The following is an 8229-nucleotide window of genomic DNA, read 5'->3' on the forward strand; positions in this document are numbered from 1 at the left end:
CGGTAACCCTGAAAATCATCTCTAGAACTTTGTAAAAAAAAAAAAAAACACATTGATCCCCAACACAGACTTATCGAATTAGAATCCCTAAGACGAGAGTTTCTTTTTTAGTATTTTTGCTCATTTGTTTTGAATCATTTCATGGAGATAAAATTTGCATACAATGAAATGCATAGATCTTAAGTGTTCAGTTCAATGAATTTTGACAATAATATACATTCAGTAACCACTATTCAAAAGAAGATATAGAATATTTTTATCATCCTCAAATTCCCTCATGTCCAGTCCAATCTGCTCCAGCCTACCAGAGGCAATCATTCTTCTGATTTCTATCACAATAACTGAGTTTTGAGATGCTAGTATCTTTAAAAATACAGATAAGTGGAATGGAGAATAACTACATGAATTAACAAGAATAAATCTCAAAAACAATAATAAGGGGAAAACTAAGTTGAAGCAAAATACAAGAAAATTATTTCATTTACATAAATCATATACAACTTAAAACAATGACAATTATTCTTTGGAGACATATGCATGTAGTAAAAACATAAAGATGTACATAGGTAAGATAATCATTAATTTTAAGATAGAGGCTGCCTTTGGCAGTGTGGAAAATATAAAGAATAAGGAAGAGCACTCAGAGGGTCTTAACATTGTAATATTTTATTTCTTAAGCTGAGTAGGGGGTATATGTGCACTCTTTATATTTGTACCATTCTTATGCCTGCAATATTTCATAATAAAATTATTAAAACTTGCTAGGGGATTTTATAATTTTAATAATTATATAACTAAATATATTTGACAAATCAGAATTAATTGTGCCATCATCTGTTCAAGCACTTTTAACCTCTATTCTGGCTCCTACCCTATAGTCTGCTGTAATCTATTAAGTACACATACTTCATGAAGGCACAGGTAGTGTTCTATTTAATCTTTTAGTCCTCTAACTACCTAATGTTATAAGCATGGCACGAATAGACAAAACAATTTAAAAATTAGAAGATTCTAAACCTATCAAATGACCCACACTTTCACATTTAATATTTTAAAGTTTTCTATCATCCTGCAATATTTTAAGGCTTCTTGATGATATCTACAAATATCAATTTCACATCCATCTCCTTTTTAAGAGCTTTGGATCCAAAAGGAAAAGAGCATACCCAAGGGCCTAATAATACTTGTTTCATGTTAGTCTTGTTATCACAGCACTATAACATTTAACATATTAGAGAAAGAGAAAGATAGTTGATACAAAGGATAAAAAAAGGAAAATGAAAGATCTTGTTTGAAATATACAGACTTAGTTCCAGAAAAATCCTTGAGGATTATTCATTATGGTGATTGCTAAGGGGCACAGAAAAGGGTAATTTAATCATGTCAGGGAAAGCTTTCAGGGAAGCTTAAGTTAAGTTTTTTTTGTATATGCCTCTTCGTAGTATTTTTTGCATTGTATTGCACCTGCTTACAAGTCGTCCTCTAATTAAATTGTGAATGCGTAAACCATAGAGTTAGAATATTCTGCATTTTTGTTTCTCCAGAATCTAGCATAGGCCCACCTTGTTTGATTGAGCTTTGCTTTATTGTGCTTTGCAGATGTTGCATTTTTTTTCCCCACAAATTAAAAGCAAGACCCTCCACCAGCAAAATGATTACAATTCGCTTTTTTGCAGTCGTTTGAAACCAAACCCACAATATTTCTGAGGTATGCCTTTAGATAGCATTGCCAATAAACATTTATTGGAATAAGGACAAGAAAGCAAGGAAAGTAATGGAGAGGAAGAGAAAGGTGGATTTGCTTGGCACATTGCAGGGAAAAATGGAAATAAATGAAATAAACATGCAGAAAGAAGACTAAAGGAAGGTAAGTAAAGGCAAGAAGTATTAATTATAATTAGATTCAGCTGTGACAGACAAAAACCAAAATGTCTTATAGAAAAGAGAAGTTAATTTTCCACTATGTTAAAAAAATCTGGAGGCAGGTATTTTAGGGCTAGTAAGGGCTTCACAAATTCTTCTTATCTTGCTGCATAGTCAGACTTAGGAAGATGTGGTTTTTCACTTCATGATCCAAGATGGCTGCTTAATGTCCTGTTATCATGTCCTCATTCCGGCCAATAGAAAGGACAAAGAGGAGAGGTGCTTACCCTTTCCCTTCAAAGACATTTTCTGAATGTTGCACACATGACTTCTGCTTACATCTCACTATTCAGAGTTTAGATGTAACTACACCTAGTTGCATGCGGATTTCAAAAACGCAGTCTTTATTCTGGGTGACCTCATGCCCAGATGAAATCAGAGACGTTATTACCAAGGAAGAAGAGGAAGTGAATCAAAGGTGTAAATATTTTTATACAGTATTATGTTTATAATACATGATATTATGTATATTATATATATTTTAGTATATATAATTAGTATTAGTATTATAACATTTATAATACATAATATTATGTATATTATATATATTTTAGTATATATATTAATTGAATATCAGGAAAATGCACTTGAAAACATTTTTTTTAAACAAATTAAAGCTGAAGGGAGGAAAAAATGGCAGAGATGATAGAGTCTTTGTTCATCCCTCTTGCAACCAAATCAAACTTTTATGGAAAAACAGAGCAAACAGCAAGCAGAGTCGCCTGAGATCTAGATGAACAGAAGTATGACAACTAGAAAGAGAAATAAGAAATCACCCTGCCATGGTAGAAGGTAGGAGGGGGCAAAGATGTGAGACTGCGGGGTCCCAAGCTGACTGAGACAGGCTGTGGCAGCTGCAGCTGGCAGCTGCAGACATCTCTTGAAAGGATCGTGTCTGTGAGTGGACTTTCGTGGTGATGGATTTGCTCGCTCTGATCATCAGTGCTAGGTTGGCTGCTTGGGGGCCCCAGGGACTTACAGGGAGACACTGAGGTGGAGCAAGGGCCAGAGGTGAGACTTTCTATGGGACAGAAGTGATAATGGTACCCATTATTCCTCTATTGAGCCCTCCCGGCTCCCAGTGTGGGGACACAGCACCATAGTAGCTGAGATGTCATTAAACTGGATAACGGAGGTGGCTCCACCCACAGGATTCCTTGAAACTCTGCCACATCCAGTTGTATCCTGGGCGAGTCTGGTGCTCCTTGCTGAGCCAATTCCAAGACCCACACTGGTGGCAGCTGCCCTCGGTTTCTGGCATGGCCTCTTGAGGCAAGTGTAAGCACAGCATCTGTGGATTACTTGCTGAATCTTAACAGGTGGCCCCAGAGGGGTATAGGCTGGGGCTAAACTTGGCCTGTAGCTGAACTCCTCTCAGGATTGTGCCACTGGACACCTACTACATAATACCAGGAGACATAGGAGCTTTGCTTAGTACATAGAAAAAAAACACAGAAAGTCTTCCAAATGAGAAGACAAAGAAGCAGAAAACCATATGAGAGCACAGAACAGAGACCCAGGAATAATGGAGTCAAGAAATCTAACAAATGCAGAGTTCAAAATACTGGTTAAAAAATGCTCAATGAACTTAGATGAAGTGTAGATGAATTCAGTGAGAACTTTAACAAAGAGATAAAAAACATAAAAACAGAAATGGAAATTATAAAAGGGAACTAGTCAGAAATGAAGAAAACATTATCTGAGATGAAAAGCATATTAAATGGAATAAACAGAGTGAATTAAAAAAAAAGATTGAATGACCTACATAGAGGATGGGAAAGCCAAGGGCACTCAATCAGACCAGAAAGAAAAAAGAAGTCAAGATTATAATAATAATTTAAGAAGCTTATGGAACACTATTAAATGTAAAAATATCCATGTCATAGGGGTACCTGAAGGAAACAAGACATTGAAAAACTATTTGGAGAGATAATAATTTGAAGAAGTTTTACTATAAAATTTCCCTAACCTGGTGAAGGAAATAGACATACGACCCAAGGAAGCTCATAGAATCCCCAAAAAGATGAACCCAAAGAGACCCACACCAAGACACATCATAATTAAAATGTCAAGGTTTAACTACAAAGAGAGAATCTTAAAAGCAGCAAGTGAAAAGAAGTTAGTTATCTACAAGGGAGCACCCATAAGATTGGCAGCTGATTTCTCAAAAGAAACTATGCAGCATAGAGGGCTTGGCACAAAATATTCAACTTGATGAAAACCCAGGATCTACAACCAAGAATACTTTATCCAGCAAAGCTATCATTTTGAGTTGAAGGGCAGAAAAAGAGCTTTCCAGACAAAATAAGCTAAAGAAATTCATCGCCACCAAGCCAATATTACAGGAAATGTTGGAGAGACTTTAAGAAGTAAAAACATGTATCAAAAACAGGAATAAAGAATGGTAATAATTACATTCCTATCAACAAGTACCTCAAATGGAAAAGAATTAAGTGCTCCAACTAAAAGAGAGAGTGGCTGAATGGATAAGAAAACAAGACCCCTACATATGCTGCCTACAAGAGATTCACTTCGGATTAAAAGACACAGACTAAAAGGAAGGGGATGGAAAAAGATATTGACTTCATGGACATAGAGGGTATTGCGCTGAATGAAGTAGGACAGATAAAGACAAATACCACATGATTTCACTTATCTGTGGAATCTAAAGAATAAAATAAATACAACAACAAAAATGAAAACAAACTCATAGATACAGAGAATATTTTGAGAGCTACTGGATGGGAAGAGGGTTGTGGGGACAATAAAAGGGCGAAGGGGTTGAGAAGTACAAATGGATAGTTAAAAAATAGAAATGGAGATACGAAGTGTAGTATAAGGAAAATAGTTAATGTGATAATAAATATGTAAAGGGGAGGAGAGGTACTAGATTTAGTGGGCTGATGACTTTGTGAGTTATATAATCTCTAATTACTATGCTGTACAAATGAAACTAATATTATTGTATGCCAACTATAATTTAAAAAAACTCATTGAATTGTATAATGTAAATATGAGCAACTGATTGTCTATTATATTTCAATAAAGATGGAAAAAACAAAGCTTATTTATTGATTTTCTTTGTAATAGTTTGTTGTTACCTACTGTTAATATAACACAGTAGAGTTTTTTAAATCATATACTCTAGAGCAGAATGCCTATCTTTAAATTGTGGCTCCATAGCTTACTTGCTGTTAAAAATATATGTGTATATATATATATTTGTTTGGACATATTTATGTAAAATTCTAACACAAAAAAACATAGTATGTACATTGTTTAGGGCTATATACATTTATATCAGCTCGAACAAAATAAAATGGTTTATTTTATATTCAAAATGATCAAATATTAAAACTTCGTGTAGTAAACCTAATGGTAAAATTCAAATACATGCAAGGAAGGTAATGATACACACCAATTTTAGAATAATAACTGCCTCAGGGTAAGGACAGAGAAGAGATGGGAAAGAGGCTTTTTAATGACTCTATAACAGAAAGTATGTATAGAAAAATTGAGAAGTTTGCTTGCAAAGGGTTGTAGAGAAATGGGACCCGAGTTGAGAGATGGAGAGATGGAATTCAGATGAGGTTTTTGTTGTTTCTTTGTTTGATTTTCATTTTATTTTATGTTGGGAGAGACTACAATGTATTTGAATAGTTTAAAGGGACTATTCAGTAGACAAAAGTTGAATATTCAGTAAGAGAGATAGTAAGTAGTCCAAATGTACGCTGGAAAGATGGAAGGTTATGATTAATGAGTAGTGAAAGACCGAATATACAAATGGACAATGGTCAAACCACACATAACAATAGAACTCTAACCACAACCTGTGTAGCAACGGGCATGGAATGATCAGGACTTGGTCAATGACTGCCACTTTCTGTATTCATTCATTCATTCATTCATTCATTCATTCATTTATGTTTTGGTCCTCCTTTCCAACTCAGAGCAAGAGAAAGCCAAATGTGCTCCCTAATCATATAAGATACCTCATTTCTAGTTAGCCTGCCTCTAGCTTCCCTGTTCCAACAACTACCAAAGCACACCTGAAGACTTCTCTCTCTCTCTTTCTCTTTCTCCCTCCCTCCACTTTTTTTTACTATAAAACTTTCCTGCTTGCCTTTGAGTCTCTCTCAAAAGGAAATGATGGTGGATGACTCCTTTGCTACAGCAAGCTCTGAATAAATAGCCTTTCTTTTTTCTCATTGGAGTGATCTTTATTCATTTCTACAGTAGAAAGGTTAAATTCATGATTTTGAAGGTCGACTTATGATCTGAGTGAGAGGTTGAGGTGGAGTGAGGAAGTCTGTTGAAATATGAGGCTGTTAAGAAACTGCAAAAACAAATTTTGGGTGGATTATCTTTGTAAATGTTTAAACTCAGAAGTTGGCTGGCTTTAGGAGAATACGACTATGGTCAAAAGTGCTAAAGCCTTCAATAAATGAAGGAAGTTACAGTAGCAAGAAATGGGTGGGAGATGAATAGGGATTATGTAGTCTTCATACTACCTACGAGGTAGTACTTCCCATAAATGCTAGTAGGCTGAGGATCAACAGTGAAGAAGAGTAATTGTCTCTGTCCTGATAGTGGGGAAGGCTGGTATTAGAGTAGATGTGTTTTCTGTATTGGGGAAGTAAGAGAGCTATGGAGGCACCACAAGGTGGAATCTAGTCAAGATTTTGAGGGAGAGGGCAGTCAGAGATTTCTTGGAGGCAGGGATATTCATTTTGTGTCCAGAGGGATGAGTAGGAAAACACAAGCATTGAGAAGGTTTCATTGCTTTAATTTTATTTCTGTACGAAGACCATACTGTCTTAATTATTATAGTTTTATAACAGATTTCATAAGACAAATTCCTCCATTTTATTCCTCGTCAAATTATTTTGGCTCTTCTTAACTTTATTCTTTTCTATATAAATTTTAGAATCAGCTTGTTGTGTTTTATGAAAATCTCTGATAGGATTTTGGTTGAGAATGCATAGAATTCATACCTTTTTTCTTATTAAATTCTTCTCATATATGACTTAAGTGGAACCTTTAAATTTTATCTTCCTCAAGAAAGCCTTACCTGACTTCTCAGGTAAGGTTAAATTTTCTTGCTATATATTACCACAGCATCCTGTACTCCCCTTTAAGTAACACAGATTAGACTTGTAATTCTTTAGTCAAGGCTGTCTTCTGGGCTGGAAAGTTCACAAGAACCATGTCTGTTTGGTTCAGCACAATATTCTCTAGTCTAAAACAGTTTGTGTTTAAGACACATTTCTTTTTTATTTAAATAAAAAATTAAGAGATATGTTAGCTGGTAAGGGTTGAAAAGCTGAGGGTTGAAAGGCTGAGGGTGTGAGTCTTTAGCAATTAATGTGTAAGAGGGATAATCCATGGAGTGAGATCCCTGAGGAGGTTGAAGGAGCACTGTAAAGGGATTAGCCTCTGGTAAGGAAAGGAATGCCTTATCTGTTTAACAGGAGAAAGATCAAAGAATGGTTAGTAGATGAGAATTAATAGAATTCTCTTCCATTTAAAAATTTTTTTTCAATTACAATTGACCTTCAATATTATATTAGTTTGAAGTGTATCTGTTCTATTATCATTACCTATTACTTTTGTCTTTTATTATTTCCAATCTTCTATTATTACTACTTTTCTTTTCCTTCTAAAGTTAAACATGGGGGAATTTGGTACTAATGAGGAACAGGAAGGAGGATTGGAGATGTCAGAAGAGTGGAAAAGATCTATGACCTATGATCTATGAAGAATGGGTGTGTGAACCAAATATGGGAGCCAAAGAATTCCCGGGGAAGGTTGAGGACCCAGTGAAGATTGGAGACTATGAATTCGTAGTGGTCTTCAGCACACCGATCTGCAGTGTGGTTTTCTCCTGTGTCCATAGCAGCATTGTCACACATATAGATAATACAAAACATTGGCTTGATCCAAGGCTGGGGTTTTTGCCAGACGGGTGCTAGAGAAGTTCAATTGAGCCAATGAGTTCGAAATATTGGCCAAAAGTGGTTGATATGATAACCCATGGAGAATTTATTCAGCAGAATTGGGGAGGGAGTGTGGAAAGGGTGCAATCTCTTACATAAAAGCAGTCTGAGCAGGAGATAAACAACCTCTCAGGGTTTGCTAATGGGTGGGAGAGGGAAAAGAATGAGGTGGACCCAAGGAAAGAGCAAAGTGGGAGTCCAAAGAGAGAGAAAAAAGAGAGGGAAGGAGAGAGAGAGAGAGATGGAGGAAGGTAGGGAAGGAGAAAGGGAGCAAGCAGAGAGAGAGAGAGAAAGAGAGAGAGAAAGAGAG

This window comes from Pteropus alecto, unplaced genomic scaffold (genome assembly GCF_000325575.1).
Source record: "Pteropus alecto unplaced genomic scaffold, ASM32557v1 scaffold57, whole genome shotgun sequence".
Lineage (NCBI taxonomy): Eukaryota > Metazoa > Chordata > Mammalia > Chiroptera > Pteropodidae > Pteropus > Pteropus alecto.